This window comes from Acanthochromis polyacanthus, chromosome 18 (assembly GCF_021347895.1).
Source record: "Acanthochromis polyacanthus isolate Apoly-LR-REF ecotype Palm Island chromosome 18, KAUST_Apoly_ChrSc, whole genome shotgun sequence".
Lineage (NCBI taxonomy): Eukaryota > Metazoa > Chordata > Actinopteri > Pomacentridae > Acanthochromis > Acanthochromis polyacanthus.
The window spans coordinates 8,571,284-8,597,282 of NC_067130.1; the positions used below are offsets into that span (position 1 = coordinate 8,571,284).

At 39.7% G+C, this 25,999-nt stretch overlaps 1 protein-coding gene across 1 annotated transcript in view; it reads right to left on the reverse strand.

Moving 5' to 3' along the window:
• The window catches only part of strbp (spermatid perinuclear RNA binding protein), an 89,049-nt gene that overhangs the window by 38,212 nt on the left and 24,838 nt on the right, over positions 1-25,999 (reverse strand). Inside the window, 1 exon segment of the mRNA XM_051938461.1 lies at positions 20,174-20,276. The gene's annotated coding sequence lies outside the window, so the exon portion shown is untranslated.

Genomic DNA, 25,999 nt, shown 5'->3' on the forward strand with positions numbered 1-25,999 from the left:
TTGCACATTTTTGTAAAATTATTAATCAATAATGTCATAAATTCATGATTTATGGCATTACAACTTTGATATGTTACAGAAAAAAGATTTTTGAGATCATGTCCGCCTCCACCCATGGTTGTGCTGTTTCCACAGAGGTGCATGACATAGGAATGTCAAAAAAACACCTAGAAAGTGCTTAAAATTCAGAGGATTAATAAATAGCTGAATGAATAATGTAACAAAATACTGATTTAAAGAGACAGTAGATGCACGTATGTCAGCATGATTATCATGAACCTACTCAGCAACAACCCCCATCTGTCCAACGCTGCAGATTTGCGTTCCAGCCATACCTTGAGTTCCCCCTCTATCACACCGCTTTCTCTCTTTCACACACATGCTCACACAGCTTTCCCAGTGGGGGTGCAGGGTCTGTCCTTGTGAAAAAGATCTGATAGACTGGCTGATCAGCACATGTGGAGATAGACATGTGAACATGTACACACATACGCGTACACACACACGGACGCATAGAGGCCTTCATTCATTTTTCATAAGCTGGCAGGGGTCTGAGGGAGGGGGGGTGTAATACAAACATTTGCTTGTTTTCATACACACTTATGCCTAACACACCCTCCTCAATTCCTCAATTTGTAGACACGCATGCACTCACGTATACATGCAAACCAGTTGAGAAATCTGTAAACTGCTCTTTATTGTCAGGAAAAGGTGTACAGATGATGTGTGAGTAAAGTGTATAGTAAATACAGTATATTTAAGGGTAATGCTGCCATCATGATCCTCACATGAATGCATATGCACAGTTTTCAACCACTTTATTAGAAGACACAGTGACAAAAATAGTATGAAAATATGGGATTTCTGTTTCTTTTGTGCAGTATTTTCATTTCACTGTATAGTGAATTACAAAGAGGAAGGACAGGGGAAAAAATGAAAGAAAAGAGACTGACAAAACTCTGAGCTGGACCTAAAATTGCACTGTTTAGAGCTTGGCGATAGACCATTGTGTTGCAGAGTGCTCCTTCCAAGAAAATGTGTGACAGTAATGGGTCTTCTAACCTTATCTTTTCCTGGCTTTTATTCCTTCTAGTGAACAAAAAACTGAAGCGACAGTAATACAGAAGAAAAACATGTAGATGCTGAGCAAAAACTCAGCACTAAACGAATAAATGATACAATGACGGCTAACAGTTAACCTTGATGGTTTTCCGTGCCTGTTATATTAAGTTCATGTTTTTGTTATAAGTAAATTTAAACTACTTACGACTTCTATCTTCATCTCCTGGCTATGGAAAGTAAACTAAACATGTGGTGTTGCTATGAAAACACAGGCTAGTTTTATCAGCATGGAGTGAGCTGAGGTGAACAGATACACAACGTTCCTATTCACAACATGAAATGTCAACAGTATCACCACTGACAGTACACAGGCGCATCTGGCCACACTCAGACCAGAGCAATTACTTTTATAGAGCTGTGCACGTCCGAGTGTGTTTGCACAAGTTGATTTCTCAGAGGCCTGCCAGATTCAGGGGCTGAACACTCAAGCAGGTGTAGAAAAGTGCAACAGGGTTAACTTCATTAATGAAAATTCTCATAAATTCTAATCATTCACAAGCATTTTCGAAAATAAAAGATGAGATGAAAAGGAGATAAATACAAAAACACATCGACAAACCTCTTTATATTATCACTTAAGCAGTAAGGATTAAATGGCATTTAAAAATGGGGGAAAAAATTAGGGTCAGGGTAGCAATGCTCATATTTGATCTTCCCTTAAAGCACTAAAATGCTGACAAAGTTTTGATCTAATCATGAATTTGAGTTGATTATAAAGTGAATCATGACATAAAATCAAATTCTGATTTCAAGACTAAAACTACAATAAACAGAATTGTTGCCAAAATTAACACTGTAGTGCCAGAACCTCATTACTGGATTTGGGTTTGATCTGCAAAACCCATAATCTCTGAGAAATCAGATTAAGCAGGCTCTGCTCTGACATGGGAAGCAATACAGACTTTCCTGGGGCAGAATCCAGCCGAAAGTACACACGCATCTATTAAAGTCCATTATAGACAACACACCGTCTCTGTCTGCTTTCAGCCCTCATCTAACCAAACAGCAACCTTGCAGAAACACATGTATCACAGGCAATTTTCTCATACTCTACCTGATAAACAGTGTCTCAAATGTGCAGAGAATCTCATCAGTTTGAGACTACATACATCCAGAGCTCTATCTGGGTGCAATCAGGGGACAGAGAAGATAGACACACATGTGATTGTTGGTCTCTCCTGGAGTGGACCTGCAGGGGATTAAAGTGTGGCGATACCGCAGCCTCTTGGTAAGACCTCAGGGGGATCCAGGGAGAATGAGAAAAAGAGAAGGGGGGAGAGTAGCAGCAAATATGAAGAGAAAGGGCAGAAGATAGGGTGAATAGGAAATGACCATGAACGGGAGCAAGTAGGACAGAGAGAACGGGCAAGAGAGGCAAACCGCTGAACTATAGGACAAGTACAAAGGGGACAGACAGGAATCGGATGAACAACAGCAGCAGCAGATATTGAGCTGGCCCCTCGGGCAAGCAGTCTCCACCAGAAGCTGCGACTCATTTTCTCTCCAGCTCTCCCTCTCTAAGCCACTGGCCTCTGGCCTGCCACACTAACAATTACCTCCTCAACACACCTGGCAGCGACAGCGTCTATGCACTTGTGTTTTGCCAGTTACCTTACAGCCAATGCTCCTTGCTGGAGGGGGGCAGTAAGCTCTCTTCCAACATGGCTTTGCCACTTAGGACTGTATGCACATGATTATAGTGCAGGCACACAAGCGCAGACACAGATACAAACACCCTGCCAAGAAGCATAATAACAATGTGCCAGCCCCTATTCAGTTCTCATTATGAGAAGAATTCAGTGATAAACAACAACACCAATTCCCTCTCGTTGTTTCTCTCATGGCAGTTTCCTTCTCATTTTTCTTTAATTAAAATCAACTGTACAAGAACGAAAAATACACTGTATATTATAGCTTCAAAATATTCTAAGACAAAATTGAATTTATACTTTGTTGAAATCAAAGCGTAAACGAAACCCTGCATCTTCTGAACAACATGTGGCTGACAGTATGCACACCTTTGACTGCCTCCCATTGGGACCGAGGGTGTCTAAATAGATCAGGTTTTCATATGCACGGCTGCACGTTCCCCGTAAAAAACTATCCGTCTGTTTGTTCAGAAATTCTCCTGTGGTTTTGACTTCCTTGCACTCAAACTGACCAATTATTACATTTCTCTCTGCATCCAGCCTCCATGTCTGCTCTCCCACCAGAACCCAATTCTCATTTTTCTCTTCTCACTTATTCACACCATGCTGGTGGGTCATTAATGTGTGATTCCGTGTTATTCTCCAGAGAAGGGGAGGAGAAAAGGGGGAAAAACTGGCAGAAGCCCTGCCTCATTAACACTGGTGGTGGCTAATGATATTAGCATGTGCACACACACACATGGGTAGATTTGCACATGGCACACGCATAGACAGACGTGTTCTCCATCTCAGTTTGGTTCCTTATTGATTATATTTCTCCCAGAACTGCAGAACTGTATGTATGAGGGAAAACACACATCAATGCTGTGTCTTTTCTTCATCAGGAGTTGGTGACTACATTGTGTTTTCTACAAGGAGAGGAAAGGAAGCAGGCAGAGGATAAGAAACAAGGGAGGAGACTCAAAGATGAAAGAGAGATAGCAAAGCAGGGAAATCTGCTGAGATAGCTTGGAGCAGCAATTTACACCTTTCTCATCTGATAACCATCAAATAAGATGAACACTGGAAGAGACAGAGTGAAGGGAGACAGAGGATTGACAGAGAGTTTGTGCTAATTAGTGTTGGAGGAGCTTATTTTCACTGTGTTTTCCCTTGTAGAGTTTGGGTTGTTGTGCCCAATAGTGTAATCTGATTATCAGACCTTTGGGTCAGTCTTCTTTTAGCAAGAAATTTTCAGTTGCTTCATCACACTTCCATTCATCAGGAACACTGCTAGCAGGATGTTAAAATTCAAGACTGTAAGGTTTCAGATGTTGGGAACCTCACAAGCCGGATGGAAATGCCAAGTGGTATGGAGGGGTGGAGTGTGATGGTAAAAAGAGCCACAGCAGACAGGAGTTTTTTTTTCCAGAGCTCTAATATTTTTCTGGGTTTTTAATTAATCCAAAAACTTACAATAAAAGATTCTGAAGAGGCAACAAACGGTACATGAAGAACATGTGGCAGCATTCCTGTTCAGCAGAGCACACGGCCTGACCCCTCTCACACGCACACTCCTCACACCTGCCACCTAATCATTCCAGATCATACCATTATCACTATCTCCTCACACCAAACTCATCTCCCCCACCAGATTTACCTGGCTAATACACTCAAGACTACACACAACATACACAGAACTATACAGGAAAATGAAACCCATAATAAACCAAAGAATTAACTAAACAAAAATCTAAACAAAATCAAACACTCTAACAACTCCGCCCCCTCTCTATCTCGACTGCCTGGTATGATCTAATCACTGATCAAATCCAGGTGCGCCACCCCTGGGTGCATCTCCAAGTGTGCACTTCATGAACACGCCCCCTGGAAACAGAACTCAGAGGGAGAAGTTAGAGGGATATCAAATAAACATAACAAAACCAAAATAACTTCCTGTATCAGTCTGTCAGTTCATGCAGCTTTACAGTAGTGAGGAGGATGCTTCATCAGCTCCCTCACAAAGACGCACAGTCATTATTTCACCAGTGAAACTACCTCTGGTTACATGGCAGACTAGCAACAGAAACAAATCTGTGCAGCCACATAATGTAGACATTCATTAAATAAAAAAGGATACCTACAAGTTTGGGCTGCATAGTAGCGTAGTGGTTAGCACTTTCGCCCTGCAGCAAGAAGATCCCCGGTTCAAATCTCGGGGTTTGCCTGGGATCTTTCTGCATGGAGTTTGCATGTTCTCCCTGTGCATGCGTGGGTTTTCTCCGGGTACTCCAGCTTCCTCCCACAGTCCAAAAAATATGCTGAGGTTAATTGATTATTCTAAATTGTCCATAGGTGTGAATGGGAGTGTGATTGTTTGTCTGTATATGTAGCCCTGTGACAGACTGGCGACCTGTCCAGGGTGTCCCCTGCCTTCACCCCAGTCAGCTGGGATAGACTCCAGCACCCCCCATGACCCTAGTGAGGATAAAGCGGTGTATAGAGGATGGATGGATGGATGGACCTACAAGTTTCACTGTCCCAAAACAAAATGGAATGAACAAATATAATTATTTTACAGAACTCATGGTTTATTATACTATAATAAACCATTCATTGTGTGATTATAACCAAGAAAGCCCTGCGCCCTACACCAACAACAAGCTTCGAAATACTAGCATCTTGAAAACAAACTTCAAACACAGCAAAGATTTAATTTATACAAGAAAAAAATCAATCTATACATTTAACTTCACTTTGCAGGACATCATCTTGCACGTTTGTTTTTTTACAGCCCGTTGCTTCTACGTTTTTGTAGAAGGCTTGGATTTCCATCTGCAAATGCGTGCCTATATAATATATTAAAAAAAACGTACAACATATTATGAATTTCTGATTTTGGTTCTGTTATTGTCATATGCTTTCAGGATTTTGTTTATTCTTTTATTTTTGATAAACTGTTGTTTCAAGATTATCCCTTACCAAAAGCCAAGTTCAATTTATCAAGATATAACACAAAGACAACCAGAGACTGTTTAGTCATTTTGCTTGATAAACAAATGCCCGGCTCTCGGTTCTGTTGTTAGTCTTAATCCATGAATCAACCAGACATTTCAGTGCGAAATGGACTTAAAATGACTCATTTGCTATAAACCTTGTGGCCTAAATTTAAGTTTGGATTAATGTGTATGCCTGCATTATATACTGCTTTCGAAATGAAACCATAGTTTTGGTACATGAAAAGAAAGGAATGTATTGTTATACGAAGAGAGAAATGATCTCTCTGGGATTTGTTCTTTCAGTAGACAGAATGTTCTTGTCACATTTGTTCCAGCTTATGTCCTGCTGTCTCGTGTTATACTTCTTTTTCTACACCTATAACTGTACAGATGTCCCTACGCACTCCAGTGAAGCAGACCTATAACAAAATTAATCTTTGCAAAGAAATGAGCAGCTCAGTCTGTCTGCTATTTTAAAGTTAAGTTCGAAGTTAGTTATAAACACTAAAAGTGTTTATACTCCTGCTTAACTATTCCTAGGTGACGTATTTTACATTTCATGAATGCTTTCCTCTCCAATACTATTTCTGAGGCATCATGTTTGAACATTCATGCCACAGCTGAAGGGCACTTTGAATGCATGAGTAGACGGTGTGGTATATTATTATGGACGTGTGTGGCGGGCTGCGGGGTCGGTGGTGCCATAATGTTTGCATCTGGGAAAACATCTGCAAAAGTGTGTGTTAATTAGCTGGACAAACATGCCACACAGACACCAGCACACACAAATAACTGAACTCTTAGGTGCAGGTGGTGCACAGTAATCAGAATGGATGCAGATTCACGCTCCCGTACACACCTCTCTAACCACCTCTGCTGTGGTAAAGCATGCACTGTGTAAACAGGTGGACCGAGGTGTCTGTTTGCTCGGCCTGTTTCTCAAATTGAGTGAGACAGCAGGGCAGACGGAGACAAAGGCAAATGAAGAGACAAGTGGTCAAAAATGTAGACAGTGTTACAGGAAGGTACACACTGAAAGGAGGAGAGGTGTCGAAGGAGAGAGAAAGGAAGGAGCTTCATTTTTGACAGCAGATGAGATAGCAGAGAGAAGATCCTGCATTTACAGAGGAGACAATAATGACTATTCTCTGTTCTTCTTGAAAAAAAAGGTAGATCTGAATTTCGATGAAAACAAAGACTCTCTCCCATGCATTTTCTTTCCATGTCCCTTTTTGCGACCTTCACATTCCATCTCACAGAGCATCTCACTTCCTAATTTCTTTTTTTTGTTCAGTTTCTCTTCTTTTTTGCTGCCATATGAACATCATTAGCGCCACTATATCCAGCACAGTATCCTAGAGTATAGGAGATTGATTAGACTGCAAAAAGGTTGGCTAAAATAGAAGTATGATTCAAGTGCAATCTGGGATGAATACGGGACGGTAGAGGGCTTTGTTTATTGCCGCAATAATAACTTTTCTGATAGTCGGTGGTTCTGATTTTTTACAGCACGTTCAAAATGTGCTACCATTGCACACTCAAAGCCAGAAAGACCACCTGCCAGTGGAAGGAGTTTTCTGATTATTTAACTTCACCATAGTAAACAACTACTGGAAGCAATGCAAATATGTCACCAATGGATTACATTTAGATAAAAGAACACTGAATAAACTGAACGGTGAGCACAACTCACAACAATGCCCAGTTATTTCAGCTAGACCGAAGGAGATTTTCCTTCCCATAATGAACATATTTCCTTTCCAGTAATACACAATGATTTCCTGCTCAGATAAGAACCTACCGTTCCTTCCAGATAAAAACAAGTTTTACATTTAAATACCTTTCAAGAAAATAAACAGCATTTCTTTCGCAGATAAAGAGATATGACAAGAATGAAGAGACAGTAATTTGGGTGTAAAAACAGCTGCACTTTCAGGAGCAGAATTGAGTGCTGCTTAATCTACCAGAAGTTTGGAGAAAGAGGCACAAAGACAGGCAGAGAGGCACTTCAAAGGGAACCCTTTTAATTAGACACTGTCCTCCTTAAGGTATCATGGCCAGGATGGGTCGATTGGCACCACTGTGGAGGCTGCAGCTGCTTCCTTAATGGGTTAAAGGTCCCATATTGTGCCTCGTTTCAGCAAATTAATCAAAGTCTAACATGTCCCCACAGTGAGTCTTTCAGTTTTTCAGCTCAAAATACTGCAAAAATGGTTCACTTCACCACGGCTGTATAACCTCTGGTTTTTCTAAAGGGGCCATTTTGCTCTTTAAAGTCCAATAAGCTGTAAGCTGTCAGCTCCGTGCCATCAGTCATAGACTACTGGTTAGTTTGGTGTTACATAGAACCTGGGTAAAACTCACTTGTAAAGCTAGAAGTCGTTGAGCTAGCAAAAGTGAATGTTTTTATGCTCATACCAACCAAAAAACACACAAAAAAAGATTTGCCCTACATGGGAGCTTAAATGGTTGCTCATTCTGTTTTCATCTGCACAAATAAACAATGCACAAAAAACAGTAAAATAGTAAAAGCACAAGATGACCTAAAGTGCACATGCACTGGTCACTCCTTTTTAATATGCATCCTACACAGCAGAGACATGATGATGAGGAAGTGGCATGCTGTAGATGTTATCTGCATTATGTCTCATTAATGCAGGACTATGCAGCAGGCTCGACAAACGCTGGAAGGATATTAGAACAAAGGACACCAGGGAAATTGTGTCAGGTACTACATGTTCATAATGGACATTCTCATTTCCTGTCACTTCTTAGCTGTATCTCTTCTAAAGTAGGTAGAGGCATGTACAGTATATCGTATAAAGGATTTATTCACATTTGTGCTTTTCTCTCTTCATCTGTCTTTCTATTATATTTAAACAATCCTCTTCATTAAACAGACTGATGTATTATTATTCATTGTGTTTCCGTCTGTCTACTACTGCTCAGGTTGAGTACTTGACATTGAATGGAATTAAAAAGCATGACAACAGCCAAGTGCAGCAGGAAACCCCTATCAGGATTTTAACTATTAAGACTGGTGATTTAAAAATATGGCCCTCAGTCCAGTCCTCACAATGGGAAACCCTGCTGATTTTCATTCCAGCCAATTTATTAAAAAACTATTTTACACCTGAGAGTCAGTGTGATTGAAAGTCAGAACCGTGCTGGACAGAAAACCAAAGAAAGCTTCACAATGGAAATGCTAAATGTATTTTGGATTGGACTTAATGAATTGTCTTTTAGAGGGTGGTGGTTGCTTTACAACAAGAAAAATTTCTTATATGACTAAACTGTGTTCCCATTTACAATTTTAAAGAAATGCATCATCCCCCTAAAAGACAAAACTATGATGTAGCAGAGCTGCTACAAAGTCACAGCAGAGCTTCCACATAGGAACTGCAGGTTTGTGTTGCATGTGGGACCAATATTTTTATTGTTGATCTATTTCATTTTATTGTATATTTTAAACCTTTTTTATTTTTACATTTTCTATGTTACCAGAGTGATGAGTTCATCACATCTCATATTTGACTGATTGGCTGAAAAGGAGCAACAGCAAAGCAAAAAAACAAATGGCAAAGACCTGGTGATTAGAAATATAGTTGTGATTTATCACAAACAAACGATATCTGGTAGAGAATATGTTTCTTTTGAAATGTAATTGAAAATTCAGTTCAGCTGTATAGGAATGTAATTTTTGGGAGACATGGATGTGTTGAGCTGTAATCTTCTGTCCCAATGGTAGTACTTCTGTCATTTTATTCAACTTTCAGAATTCGTTTGTGATCTAAGCTCTCACATTTGATGTGCAGTAACAGGAACACTTGTTCTTTTCCATTCTACAACTGTGTAATGTTGATAAAATCTCAACAAAGCTTGTAGGAAAGCACTGCATTTCACATTTCACACTAATAAACATGACTGAAAATATATGTTGGAATGTCACCACATTTTTGTTTGCTTTGATTGTTTCAGTCTAACTTTTAGAACCACTTCTTTTGTATAAAAATGTCAGATATAGATAAGTGGACCTGTTTCATGAATAAGGGAACACAAAGCTCTAAAGGGACACACAATGACTCCACTCACAAAACACATACACACACAAAGCAATTACTTCTCTTAATACACTGATTTCCCCACTGATCTCAACTTATGCATCTGGTCTGTTCCAATTTACCTCCCACTTCTCTTATGCTTTCCTGCTTTTATTAACTCCTTGTCCCGTCACTAAATCTCAGTCTTATTGGTATTAATTTATTATTTAATGATTGTGTATCACATTCAGATTTGCTTGCCATCTCTACTTGTTTTTGCTAGTTGATTTTTTTCTGAGATGATGCTGAAGCTTTACTGATGGAATGTTAAAAAATCCAGATCAAAACACAGCAGAAAACGCTCTGCTATAATTGCCTTCTAACAATTATTACTGAAAATCATTCTGAAATCAGATCTTGTGTTCTTTTTAGCATACAAGATGCACTGGTATTTTTTTAATTGTTAATCCTGTGCCTGTTGTGATGACTAAACCCTTCCAAATAACCGGGTTCAACAGTTCAGTGACTATTACCTTTAATTACAGCTTGCTTCTTTTGAGAGCGTGCAATCAAGAAATAAGTCGTTAAGGTCCACAATGAGGACAACAACCAAACACTCTGTACACCTAATATACCTTATAGTACTCAGACTGAAGCACAGAACAAATGCAGAAGCCTTCAGAATTGAAGATAAATGACCTTGAAATTGGTATTCTAATCTATATTATCAGCAGGACAAGTGTAGGTCAACTTTTTTCAAATCCAATAACGGATTTCTGTGGCCACTGATGAGTTAACATCTTTACTGTCATCTATTTTTCCTGCTACAAGCTTTCCTCTGACTTGCAATTGTAGGTTACAAAATGTGCATTCGCTGCTTGCCTTGAAGAATGATAGTCTTCAGTAACCCTCGCAACGTAGTGTATCTTTACACGACTGCACGGTAGTTTTGCCTTGACCGGGTCCAGGTGCAGGCCAGAGGAGGTCAGAGCTCAGGGTACTGATGAGATGGCAGAAAACAGAGAAAATGCTGATGTTGCCTCTGGGAGGGAAATAGATAACATTGACAGGAGAGCGCAACTCCCCTCGGTCGATTATTGAAAAGGAGAAAGCTGTATGTGTGCGCATTTCCTGCTGATCGTGAGTCAGACTGGAGAGACATGAGGCCACAGACTAACAAGGAGAGATGAATGTATTGTCTCTATCCATCTATCTATCTATCAAAACATAAATTAAGACAAGCCCCGCGCATTTATAATTAACTTGAAAATGCTTTTGAGCCAGCAGTTCATTTTCAGCACTACAAATTGCACAAAGTAACCCAGTCTATCTCCCTTTTGGTGAACACTATGGATAGAGCCATTATGTTTAACCCTCGTGTTGTCCTGTGGGTCAAAATTGACCCGTTTTAAAGTTTGAAAATCGGGGAAAAAAATATATTTTCACAGTGAAACTTCTGATGTCCACATTTTCAACATCTTTGGGAAATCTGTGAAAAATTTTTGGTGGAAAAATAGAAATGCTAAAAATGTTTCTAAGAACATTCACGCAAAAAAAAAAAAAAATCAACCAAAATCCAGTGAAATTCGCTGGATTTTGGTTTATTTTTGTGAATATTCTTAAAGAAAATATTAGAAGTTTTACTGATATATTTGTAATCATTTTAGATATTTTTTAGGATTTGTTTTGGAAGATTTTTACTCATTGTTTGAAAATATTTACAAGAATTTTCTTGCCACATTTGGGGGATTTTTTTTAAATAAAACTTTAAGAGAAACTTTTCAGGAATTATTGGAATTTTCTTCCTGAAGGTTTTGCAAAATTTCTGAAATTTGGGTAATTTTTTTGCTGAATTTTTGGATTTTTTTCCAGACAAGGAAACAATATTTTTTGGTGCCCGTAAACGAGGACAACAGGAAGGTTAACATAGCTTTATTGTGACGGGATAAACTCTGCTGAGAGCTTAGTCTTTACCTGTACAGTGTGAGCAGAGAAGTCACAGATTCTGACCAAACAGGAAAACTAACAACGCTAAAACTCATGTTTTAGTGTAATGTGCTCATCTATGATGAATAAAACTGGCACAAAATCTGTCCAAGGATAAACCTACAAGTACACCATAGCTGAAGGACAACAACTGGTACACAGCCAACACGTCGTGGGTTGAAAAATATAATTCTCCAGTGATAAGTGTGTCAACATAAATACACACCTGACAGGAACTGTTTGGAAATATATACTGCTATGATGTAGTATGTATGTCACTGCATCCACATCATCTTACTCAACTCAAATGTGTGAGTGCTGTCCTGCGTCAGTGTGGGGAATAAATAGACTATCACTATGCCAGAACTGAAGCATGCTGTAACAGTGAGTGTTGGTGTGTGTGTGCTCTGGTAGGCTCCTGCTGTGCTGATTTCAGCAGGAACAGATGGTCCTGCCAGGGCTGTGCCGAGGCTCCACAGTCCGTAGTCTGTGAGAGGACTAGTGAATGTGAGTACAGTGAGAGAGTGTGTGTGTGTGTGTGTGTGTGTGTGTCCCGCTGATTTTCTCCTCTGTTTTTCCACAAATAATCTGCCACACACTTCCACTTCCTACCTGCTTTCCATACCGCTGCAAATACACACAGACGCACTAACGCTAATTGTTTGCAGTGTGAGTGATATCTTAGTGGTCTTTGGCCTACTTGTCCGTTCCATTGACACTTAGCAGCTTAATCCTGCTTGAAAGGCTCTTCACTGCTAAGCTCATGTTTGCCAACACACAAAGCTGTCACACCTCCGCCCCTCTGTGTGTGTGTGTGTGTGTGTGTGTGTGTGTGTGTGTGTGTGTGTGTGTGTGTGTGTGTGTGTGTGTGTGTGTGTGTGTGTGTGTGTGTGTGTGTGTGTGTGTGTGTGTGTGTGTGTGTGTGTGTGTGTGTGTCCAAGCGGGTCTGTACATATGCGACTGGTGATAAACACATATTTCATCTGGCAAATTTAAGTTAAAAAAATGTAAGGAATAGCTTTTTCCTACTGCAACGGTTAATTCCAAATAAATAAATGCACAAACAAGTCAATAGGCATGACTTATTACTAAATATGCTGCTAATTATCAAGTTTTGAACTCATTCATGGCCAATCCATTACTGTGTCGAACTTAAAATTCTACAAGCTACAGAGATGAAAGCGTACCGGCATCCACACAGAGATTGTCAGGAAAAACAACCCGTGCTATGATGCAAATCAATGACAGAGTGGAGATATTGGTTGGTTCTTAGCAACTGGTGATATCTCTAAAACACCAGAAAAGCCAATATTTTAAATTCCTACAGATGTCCTTTCACATTATCACACTTCCTACAGGAGCCTTTTATCGACGTTCATCTGGACAAACCAAACTAGGCAATGAGTTTCAAAGCTGGGTGAGGACAAAACACATAAATGGGTCAGAGTAAGATCAAGTGTCTGAAATTATTTGAAAGGAATTGAGGTCAGAAGTGTCTGTATGTGTAATGCTGTTAAAACCCTCCCAATTATGAAACGTATACTGTATGTTAGGAGCTGTGAACTTGTGACGGCAGTGAGGGTTGTCCAGATGTGGACTAATTCCCTAATGGGCTTTCACTCTATGGTACACAAAGGCAGGCTAGCAGACACACACACACAGAGCTGTTCAGCGATGCATCCACTCTCTGACTCTTCCAGTTCATTTTCATTAATAAAAAGAGTAGCGTGGCAAGCGGCGGCAGATGAGCAGATTGGCAAGATTGAGTACAAAAGTCAAATTTCATCATGTATTTTCAAGAAATGGATTACGCAGAACGGCTGCAAAATTATATAATCTTACATTTTGGGGATTAACAGACATTAAGCAGCGTCAGTAACTTGGGAGAGTGGGCCCTGTCACTCTATCTCCCCTCTTTGTTAGTGCTTTTCTAATTTTCACTCTTTTTTTAGCTGTTGCCACGCCTGTCTGCTCCTCTTCTCTGTTCAAACAGCAGAGAAAATCTCTTGAATGCAGACTGCTTTCTCCCTTCAGCTGAAATGACTGAATTCATGGACATTCCCAGCTATTGAGTTCATGCAAAATACAGAGAATATATTTTGCTTTACTCATATCTTGCTTCAAATAATGCCCGAAGGCAATAAAATAACTCGAGTTCATGAGTAAACACAAATATGCATAGTGCCGTCTGACGTGTGCTTTGCTTTACAATATAATCATGTTTGTGTCTGACAGTGGTATTCCTAAAAATGTGAGCTACACTGGGCAGCTGCGTTTTCTCTCCCTACCCCCTTACTTCTTAATCTGCGCCGCTTTAGCAGGAGCTGATCAGTGCCTCCATTCATCCCAGGTCAATTTGGGCAGTGTGCTCGATATGGCCGTCTCATTACACACTTCCTTCCTGTCTGTCTCTCTGACTCGGGGGAGAAGATGGAGGGACTGAGAGGGAACGAAAAGGAAGGAAGAGGAGGAGGAGAGAGTGCAGAGGAAGGGTGGGATATGATGGGGGTAAAGCTCAAGAAGCAGAAGAAGGGAAAGGGTATAAATGTAGAGAAAGACAGACAGAAAAGGTTACATGGGGAAGAGAGGAACATCGGCAGCGTGTGATAAGAGTCTCTGTGTTTAGAGAGGTGAGAAATTAAAGCGACAGAAAACAGGACGGCAAAAAGGAGAGATGGTAAAAACAGCTGAATGGCAGGGTGTGACTAATTTAGAGGAGAATAATGGAGCCATAAGGTAAGACATGCAGAAATAGCTGCAGGAAGATGGAAGCATGGATGAAGGTGGGGACAGGAAGAAAAGGAAGTGAAGGCAGGGAGGGCCTAGGAGAAGTTTTTAGCAACAATTTTTAGATCAGGACTAAAACAAACTTTGCACAGCCACAGGAACAGAGCTGGTCATTAATAATTAAAATCAAATTATTACAAATTATCCAAACTGTTTCTGTGTCTTGCCTGAGGATATTTCCATTAAAACTACAGATTAAGATTTAAAAATTGAAGGAAATTCCTGTTATTTTAACCCTGAGTTGTATTTTCATGAATTTGCCATTATAACCAGTATACATAGACTCTGTTGTTTTTCTTTTAAAAAGAGGAGGTTTAGTTACAAAAGAACTCAAACTAATAAAAAAGCACAGATCATATTTTGGAAGTCAGGAAAAAGATGACCAATTTAGCTACTTCAGTTACAAAATGATCATCAAGTTTCGCCTGACTGTTAGCCAAAAACTGGAAATGAACAGCAGAGACGAAAATGAAATCCACACTCTGACACCACACGCAGATTTGTCTATAACTTTATCTGACATCTTTCTTTCCTCCAGAGATGACTGCTATAGCCACCAGACGGCTTTAACACTTTAAGTTGAATGTATTGTTCTGAGGCCCTTCTTGAACTGATATTGCTATTCTGTTTGGACTTACAGATCAGGGTGTTTATCATCCAAAGCCTTTTTCTTAAAAAAAAAAAATCAAACTATGACTTCCTTTGAAACTATTTGGCCTTCTCTTTCTTTCAATAATCTGCCTCCGTCAGTCTCTTTTGTGTGAGTATCTGAAGGTCAAATTTCCACCTGCCAAAGTCATGATCACTTACAAGCTAGAAAGCAAGCAAGCAAGAAGCCATAGAAAACAGAGTGGAAAAAAATCATCCTCAGCTCGATCTTTCTTCTCAGCAAATAGGTCACTTGTTTTATACTGACTGAACTCTGTGCCAAAAGAACCAAAACGCGTCACTCACAAACTGAGTCTCCTCTGCTTTTTTATTCTGACACGACCATCTATGTGTGTGTGTGGAAAGCATTCGATTGCAACAACACATGAGAAAACGGAAGGATACAGAGTGAAGAAGACATTCAGCCCCAACTTTTCCCTTTGGGATTGGTCACCATGGCTACGGAAGCATTTTCAGCTGAACACGGGACAAACATAAGGAAGAGCGAGAGAGATGCAAACACAGACAGAGAGAGGGAGCGAGATAACATGGCGGCAATGAGATGCTATCGTCAAGCGTGCTAATGAAGGTAAACAGATCTAGATGTTGTTGAGATACCAGATAAAACAGCACTCAGGAGTAAAAAAGTCAATCTCAATATGGCAGATAACATTGTAACAGCACATATAAGCAATATCATTTAAACCTGATTGCAATCTAAACTAAATATTAAGGATGCAATCGCGAAAACTAATCCGTCATATATGGCACTGCAGCTAGCAAACCACAGGATACTTGATCTCCAACAGAAAACACGTAAGGCGGCAGGAAAAAGCAGTGACCCAGTATGCACTCTAATGGAAAACAGAGACCAACGAGAACAAACAGCATCAAGAGACTATAACATCTCATCTTACAACCAGACAATCAGACTCCATCTATATTTCAAGGGCTACGGAAAACTGCAACAATGGCCTGTCACGATCCAAGATTAGTGGAGGGCACATTTAATGAGGGGGAGGGCACACGGAGATCAGGTTTCCACGCTGGCAGCCAAACTACAGTATCAGCTGAGGGCAATTTGTCCGAATTCGGTAACAAACCTTAAAGAAGAGTAATTGAACTTGCGCATTAAATCAAGTGTCCTTAAAAGTCACATTATCCAACCCAGAGAACTCAGCTGAAACTCAGTTATAGATTATCTTTTTAAAATCAATGCAGCGTTATCCGTTAGGTCGCATAGCATATCATTGTGGGGTCCTAATTTCAAGAAACCACAACCATTAACACAGAAAAATATTCCCCTTCATTTATGACAACCGATTTGAGAAACACAAGATGACGTTTGCCTTAATCAGCAGTTTCTGGAAGATTTACGAGCGGTTTAAAAAAAAAAATAGTGCAAAAACTGTGCTCAACGTGGGAAATAACTGCTCAGTTTCTTTCTGAAACATGTTAGTCAACATTTGCATAAAGCATAGCCAGTGTTACAGTGATGAATTATGTATGGAGAATAAAAGAAAGAGACTTGTAAGGGTTGGTTCTGCTTGACAGTGTTGCCATGGACGTACCGAACGTTGAACGGAACGTGTGTGTGTGTGTGTGTGTGTGTGTGTGTGTGTGTGCTCAGGTGCTGGCTACACTTGTGGGGACCAAATGTCCCCACAACTGTAGGAAAACCGAAAACAATGCCACTTATGGGGACCTCATTTCGGTCCCCACAAGTTTAAACAGTGTTTTCTTGGCCATGTTGTTGTTACTGAAAAAAGTAAAAGTGCAAAAACGTTTCTTTAGGGTTAGCCATTGTTTTGATCTGGGTTAAGGTTAGGGTTAGGGTAAGGGTTAGGGGTTAGATATGAATGGGAGTCAATGGTATGTCCCCACAATGATAGAAAAACATAGTGTGTGTGTGTGTGTGTGTGTGTGTGTGTGTGTGTGTGTGTGTGTGTGTGTGTGTGTGTGTGTGTGTGTCAGTGAGCGAGCATGTGTGCAGGAGAGAGACAGAGTGATGCGCTCTGCTGCGCTCACTGGCAAAGTCACTGCTTTCTCAAGGACACTGCGGCTAAGGGGCAAGAAAGAGAGACGGAAAGAAGGGAAGACACAAAGAAATGAAGACATGTGGTGATAGAAGGCCGAGTAAGATGCAGAAACAAGCAGAGAAAAACAGAGAAGATGGGAGTGGTGGAGGTAGAAGATGAGATAAGTGTGAAGAAGGAGGAGGGGGTGGAAAGAAGAAAGGAAGATGAAAAAAATTGGATCATCTCAACAGTTTGTGTTAGGTTAGCTGTTAGAATACAACAAGAAGGTACAAAGAATGTGAAGTGCCCTGAAAACACTGTTTGACTTCTTCAACACAACAATGCTAAACAGAGCTACAAGTACCGATGACTGTCACAGCTGACTAATGTGTGCTTTTGAGCTTCATCGATTACTCATTTAGTTTAAGTAAAGAATTAATTAAAGAATTGTGAAAAAATTGAGAACAAAAGCAGCAAATCATCACATTTTACAAGTTGGATTCAGCACATGTGCAGACAACGATCCCATACAGAGGCTGTAAGGGCAGGCAGTGGGAAACAAGCAACAGAAATTGTTGCAGGCTCTCAACATCCCCTCTTCTCTGAATACAAACCTCTGCCATCAGGAAAAAGACTCAGGGTGCCAAAGTGCAAATCAAAGCGCTTGAAGCTATCGTTTGTTTCAGCCTCCATCAAGCTGCTGAACTCCAATACCTCGGACTACTGCAACAGAGCAAATGCGCAGTATATACACACAAGCAATAAGCAATCCGTGGAGTTTTCTTTCTGCATAGCTTAAAGTCTTTCTGTATTTTTATTATGTTTTCGTCATGTCTATATCGATACAGACAGATTCTACAACTGTGCCTAAGACAAACTTCCTTTTAGGGATGATAAAGTTCACTTTACTCTACTACTTGGGCTTGACGTTTCATTTCTTTGGATACAGGGGTGCTTCAGCAGCTCACCTGGCAGAGCATACACCACATGCCAAGGCTGAATTCATACCACAGAGGCCTGGCTTCAAATTCTCATCGTCTCCCTCCACTTCCCCTCCTGTCTCCCTTACCAGCACTGCCCAATTAAGCGTAAATGCCACAAAAACAGAACTTTAATGTGTGTATGGATTTTCTGTGATTCATGGACTAATCCTTTCAGCAGCAATAATACAAACTAAATTGACTGAACTAACGCTGACAAGCCAGCCAGCGCAACAACCCACGGAGCAAAAACAGACATTGTATAGTTATGTTACACAAACTGTGAAGCAAAGCTGAGGAACAGTTGCACCAGCGATCCACTAAAACCTCTACAGCAATCAATTATTTACACATAAACACACACAGGCAGACCCCAAAACACTCCCACTGAGATGATAGGGAAGGCCGCTGGGTGAATTGCATAAAAGCTACTTTACATACATAAGTAGGCAGTTTAAGAGGGAGCAAACTCGGCAACCACTTTGACCGCAACCCCACTGACCGACTGTGATCAAAAAATATGTCTAACCTAAAAGCATTACGACCACAAGGTAATGATAAGGCTTCTGTTTTGATAAGGTAAGTACGGTATTAAAATGTACATATGTGAGTAGTGAGATGTAGTGGTAGACATAAAGAAGCCACAGATACATGTGCAGTAAATATGATGACTGAAGCTGTGCAGATGTTTGTATGTTCTAGAAACTAATGTAGACAAACCAAAATCAAAATAATACTCGTGGGAGAGGGGCAGCAAATGCCAGATATTTTAATTGATAATTAAACAATTTACACCTCAGACCAAAGAAGTGCACAAATAGAAAGATATGTCAGATTTTCAACTTTCCAAAGGTCCTTGAACTAATCTTGTATGACGTTATTCCACAAAGCTTATTTCAAAACAAACATCTTTTTGAGTTCTCTCTCCTTCTAGCCTTAGTTGTGCTGTTTCTACAGAGGTGCAGGACTGTATATGGTAGAGAAAAATGAGCCCATATGGAGTAAAAAATGTGTCAGGAAAAAAACGCACAGAATCTGCTTGGGGTTCAGAAGGTTACTGTGTTCACAGTTATTAAAAATGTCAGTAAATAGTGAAAAGAACACCATAATCTCTTGTTTCACCTGCCTGCTGTTCCAACAATCCCAAAAACAAATATGTTTATATTATAAAATAAAAAAGAAAAGCAGTCAAACCTTTGTGGAACTTGGTATCAGTAAAGTATTTAATCAATCAAGTGATTGTGTCTGTAGGTATACAGACGAGTAGCTGGGAACACACTGCAATCCAACACAGTCGCAAGTAGCAGGATTAGTGGAGAAACCCAAAGATGGACTATAAATTGTCAAACCGTGAGTCAGATTTACACACACAATACAAAAATGCACAATACTTTTCCATGGAACATTTAAACGTACACAAATATATGAGTCATTCCCATCTGTTAACTCACATGAGGTACTAAACACAAGCGTTCTCTTACGCCTCTCTGGAAGCTTTGACAAATGCACTAGATTTGGATTCCTGTCTGAAACATTTGACTCCTCTCCAATGTCTCCAAACTGATGGACAATAAAACGACTGGTTGTTTGAGCCGATTTCTAAGCAAAATTTAGTCCAACGTAAAGAACATCATCTAACACTGGCCTCTGATAAAATCACTAATCATGACTCTTCACATTAACTTAGACTCCGTGACAGAGCACATAAGATGAATAAACATACATGCACGCATGCACACACAAAAGACAAACACACTCAGTCTTGGGCTCAGCGGGGGTGTGACTCAAACTCTTCTCTACAGGACTTCTGTTGTTTTCTGGCTTATTGGGCTGCACTGTAAACAATGAGCCACCACGCTGAGTAGGAACCCTTCACGCTACAAAGCAAAACAGAGCTCAACATACAGCATATAGAAAGAGATAGACTGAGAGATAAGAAAAGAATCCGTTACTCATTTCACTCACCTCCTTCTGTCCTCCTATCTGTTTATCTGTCCACTTTTTTTCCTTTCAGTGTCTATCAGCCAGTCTGGAGTCACGCGGTGTCAGAGCAGGCAGGGTTCAGCACCTGAGAAGACAAAAGATCAAAGGTTGGTTAAGATCGACGCGACGGCAGTTAAGGATCATGTTCAGCTTGACTTCAGTCAATCAAACAGAAGGAAAAACATCGGGTGAAAATAAAGATATGCTTATAATAGGAGCATCGTATATTTCCTTGCACACAGGCACACATAAACACGCAATCACTTAGAAAACATTTTTGTGTGGCAATAAAGAGAGTAGCTAAACTGAAAGAAGAGAGGTTGAAAACCACCTATAGTGCATCTTTAATCTCTCTTCAATCTAAGGTATTATTTTGTGCATAGCAGATCCTGACTGTCATTTTACTTTTTGCAAACATCTTCAGAAAGGTAACGAGAATAGGTAAAGGAACTGGAGCTAGGAAATGAAAAAAAAAGTACTGCAAAGTCAGAAGTGGTGGAAAATAAAAATCACAGAGGATAGTGGAAAGAGGGATATAAAGTGAAGTAAACTAAAAACAGAAAGGGCTCAAATTTTCCCGGCCCAGGAAACTCACCCTGCCCCTGAAGAGGAAGCAGACTCTCTCTTTTCATTTGCATCCCTACATAAATAAGTGTAAAAAACAACTCCATTTACACTCTTGCTTTACATGCAGATGGTGTACAGAAATAGATTTTTTGCATCACAGAATTTTAGATAACATCCTGTTGTTTGTTCTTATAAGAAGCTGCAAAATTTCTCCAACATTCTTCTTCCACAATTCCAACACGACACAAAAAAGCTCCTTCCTCTCATTGTGACAGAAGTCTGATGTCCTGCAAGAAGCACCCGCAGCTTTCCACTTTTAACTGAAGTGATTTATCCAAAGAAAATGATCTTAAATAAACAAATGCAGTTTTGAGTTATTCGTAATATCTATTGGAACTTTTTTATAGAAATGTGTGACTTCTGGGTGGCAATTCATAATAAAACCTGCTTGACTGTTTAGTGGGTTAAGCTGTAACGAGCACTGTGTTTGTATTAAGCTGGGGATCAGTCTTGTTTCTGCACTCATAGGCAGCAGAAGATCCCTGATTTCACTGAAGTCATTCACAAACCTTTTAGTCACATTAACATCATAATGTCACGCAGCTATGGAAAAAGAGAGACAACAGATTGTGGAAAATGGGGCTATACTAAAACTGGGGACATGGAATAAAAATGTAGAACTAGATCATTTTTCATATTTTACTTCCTTGACAATAATTCTTTGTTCTATTAGATGAAACATCTCAAGGCACAACGAATTAATGAAATCAACTAGAGTCATTAAATCATCTAGGTTGGGCTTAATTCATACTATTGTAAATCAATAAGGTCAACCCTGATCACTGGACTACTGGGAAACATCAAACTATCTTCTTTGTGTGGCACTTATGTGTGGAGGTAAGAGATGTCTGAGAAACTCAGTGAAACAGCAATAATCCTAACAGACCATACACTGTACGGTGTACGTATTGCAATCAATAAATCACAGCCCTCTGAGAGACTGCAATCACGTCTCTCCCTGTGTCAAAAAAAAAAAAAAAAAAAGGTTGACGATGATCCTGACAAACCAGATACACCAAACTGACAATGGCACACCCTACCACAATTATGAGACACAACCACACAGCCTGGATAATCAAAGCAACACAAATGTACTGTATTTGTGGTGAGTTGTTTTGAAGAAACAGTCACGCCTTGGATAAAGGAGCATAACTGAGGTGGGCGTTGGACTTTTTGTTCATGAGATCCTGCAGGACGAACTGGTTCTCAGTCACATTGTCAGTTTATTCACAACGTTGATTCATGCACACAGGTAAGCACAAAAAATCCTAATTACAGGTACGGTACGCACACACACACACGCATGCAATTTTTAGTACTGCCAGTGAATACTATCTTTTATACCTTTTAGGCAAAAACATTATAATCCTGAGAACCGAGGAAAAAGTATCTTTCATAGTTTTACTTTTGTTGCCATTTCCTGCCTTTTTGGAGCTAAAACAGAAGGTCACAATTTAGAATTTTGTAAAAATATGTTTATTTTAGAATGTAAATCATGTCCACTGTAGTAGACAACACAACGATTTTATTGTGAAAAAAAACAGCGACACTTTAAAATCAAAACAGGCATGCCGATCCATTTTCTAATGAAACCAACTTAAATAACAATAGTGTAAAATTAAAGAGGATGAATGAAACATGTTTATAGGCTTTATTATATTAAGTATTTTACATAGGAATTACATTAAATCGTTCTCATGTCCATTACAGTTGACATTCACAAAGGGGCTACTATTTCTCCAGACCAAAAGTTTAACTGAACTCTGACCCCAATTTATAATTCCTGGCGTGTTCAGTAACAAGAAAATATACGATTACCAGAAGTAAAACAACAATATCTTAACAATATTTGAATTTACTTCTCTCTTTTCTTGGCAGGCGAGTTTGCTACAGTCTCCATTTTGTCTCAGTATGTAAATAAAGTTGATATTTTACCACCCAATCACAAGTAATCATTGGAAAGGCCAGATGCCCTCTATTAAACACATCAGGATTTGGTAGGGTAGCTCAAATGAGTCAAAGGATATAGAACCAAAATAAATGTCCAGTGCAGAGGACTTAAATGAATGGGCTGGGTCTCAAGAAGTTCTACAGTTAACGTCGCGATATCTGCATTATAGACATTTTACCAAACGTGTGCGAATCAACCAAATGCTTGATTTCTTTTTAAGTCTGGGGGAGGATGGCGTTCACATTTGTCATACCTTTGTTTAAAATCTGTAGGTGGAATATGAAAGCTTATCACATCATAAAGCTAACCATTTCTAATTTTTATGTCATTTGCAGTCTGAAGTAAAGAGCAGACTGTTCAAGCAAAATATTGATAATCAAGTCAGCAGTCTGTTTTAGTAAAAACTGTTTGATAACAGCAAATGTTGCAATCTGTGTGGCACAGTCAATATGGGAGTGACATACGAAAATGATCGTCCACAAACAGTGGTATAGAGCCACAGCGAAATTAGCGATGTGAGTATTATATCTAAAGGCAATCTCTTAGTTATTCCACAGAACATCTGACAGATGTATTATGTGGAGGTAAAGTACAGCATCTAGATCAGGCTTGTAAATCATGTTTAGCACCTCTAATAGGCATGGTGGTCTTTTGTGAGCTGGAGAAAAAAACATCAAGTCACAGATTTAAATTTGTTCTCTCAGTAGCAGAGCACTTCTGCAGGGGTTAATGGAGACATACGGTACTGTCAGATAATGATCTCCACTGACTGACACACGTTCTCAATAGAGTGCTTCACGAGAAGGAAAAATAAACCTTCTGTCGGCAGCATTATTTAATTTGCCAATCCTTCACATCTCATTTGCAAACCATTACTGATAGCAAGAGCAAGAACCTCGGTGTCAAACTGAGAAGCAACGGTGCAATGAAGCATAAACAAAGACATCATTTTACGCTACAGTAGGTGGTACAAAAACTTCACTGTGAATAAAACACAACTAAGAAATTCACCTTATTAGTCACAGATCGCCAATGGCTGACTCTTTTTGGTTACACAGGCGTGGAGAATGTAACTAAAACACACATTTGGACACATTAATATTACATACCAATTTAGAAATCTAAACAGAGACCCATGTAAACACACAAGAGAATTTGTCATGTGTCCCCATTGGAGCACCAACCATGAGCGTTTGACTTTTCAACCTTCATGTTTTGCGGAGTTTATGTTTAGATTCTTGTATCAGTCAGATATTTCCAGATATAAGCAGCTGTTGCATCAATCTGAACCGTCCCAGTGTGATGTGTGCTGATGTAGCCATTAGGCAGACTGTAATTTACTTCTGTTGTGTTGCACAAATTAGTCGTTTAAACATCATTACAGTTGGAGCTGTAGTATCGGTAATGATTCCTCTGGTTTCCTGCCTTAAGTCAATACAGTGTGCTGTTAGTTTACAATAACTTCACACTGTTTATTGTATTCTGTGCTGCTTCTAAGCATCACAGCATTTCATGTCTTCACCCGTGTTCTAGGTGAAGTTTTTCTGGTGCATTTAATTAAGAAATGTTGCTCATTCTTTAACAGACAAATATAATAATAATGCAGTCAGTGACAATGTCGTCATTGAGATTTTCTGTAGCTCTGAGCTTAAGTGAGATTGATATGTCATGGGAAGCACATTAGTCGATCCCACTGTGAAGCACCAGTCATAAAAATATAATAAACCATTCATTTAATTCTGAATGTGCTTCGCTATTCAATTTGTGAAATAAAATTAAAATTACAATCCCCTTTTTAATATTAATACACTTGACAGAGTATCCCTAACCACTTTGTCAATTTAAAAATATTACATGTAATCCTAATCCAGATAATCTCCGTTATAAATCGTTTTCATTACAGTGATGCTCTTGCATACACGCATCCAATTTAGATTCATTTCAGAAACATAAATGACAATTTTCAGAAATAATTAAGTTCTTCAGAGACCAGTGTATGTCTGAGTGTGTGTGTGTGGTGTGTGTGTGTGTGTGTGTGTGTGTGTGTGTGTGTGTGTGTGTGTGTGTGTGTGTGTGTGTGTGTGTGTGTGTGTGTGTGTGTGTGTGTGTGCGCGCTGTGCGCTATAGCCTGTTTATTTCCTTGCTGCAGGTAAACATAACTAGACAATTCAAAAAGTCTCACATAAACACAGGAGGAGGCCTTGGAATTGGTTCTCTGTTTCTGTATTTCTTCAGTAGAGCAGACCGGCTCACCCACAGATCTCTACCAACTCAGCCTTGGCTTTAGAATTCCAATCAGGGAACAACTAGAGGTGAAGGCAATACGACTAGTGTAGGAGAAGGATATAGAGGGATTACGAGCAGGGTGAAAGGCTTGCATCCCTTCTGGTGCCACAACAGGGTGCAGAATCGGGCAGTGTAATAGCATGCTAGCGGGGTGAGAAATGAAGATGTGCTACAAGCTAGACGAACAGTGAACAAAGTACACATGCATGATGAGGCCTGTCTGGAAGTGAAGGACACTGGAGAAGGGAAGCGGTGACAAAGTAAGAGGTGCCAGGGACTTTCCCACGTTTAGCGGTTGTTTCTCATTCTTTTGGTGCGGGACACTTGCTCTTCCTTCTTCTACTCAAACAATAAAAAGCAATTTAGACTTATACAGATGCAGCAATTGCAGAGTAAATTTACTGCTGACTGCATGCCTTTATTCCAAGAGAAAATGTTTGAGAGAGATCAAATAGCCTTTCCTTGGAAAAGAACCAATCTTGTGACCGGTTCGACTGAATCAGAAATTTTCCAATTTGAAATAAAATGCTCATCTATTCTGCTGCACATAAAAAATTAATAGGTTTAAATGATGACACTATTGTGCCAGTTTGAGGCAAGAAACATTACAGACATTTTTTAACGAAAGGTATCACCGTCACACATACAACAAAGGCCACACTCAGCTTCTATGTTGGGTTTGGAATTAACCTCTAAATTCTCTAAAGGCCCCAATCTCAATTAGAAAAGGAATGACTCCTATTTAGAAAGGACGGCGATGTAATGCTGTTTCAGCATTATATCTTTCCACTATTGATCAAAGTGATTCTCTCCCCTTTGTTCTGCAAAGGAGAAGCACAAAATAGAGAAAGCCATTAGGTTTATGCAATTATGATGCAGCAACTTTTTTGTCTTGCTGTAAGTTTCCTTAAGGTACAGCATCTCAATTCTTAGTTATTTAGTCT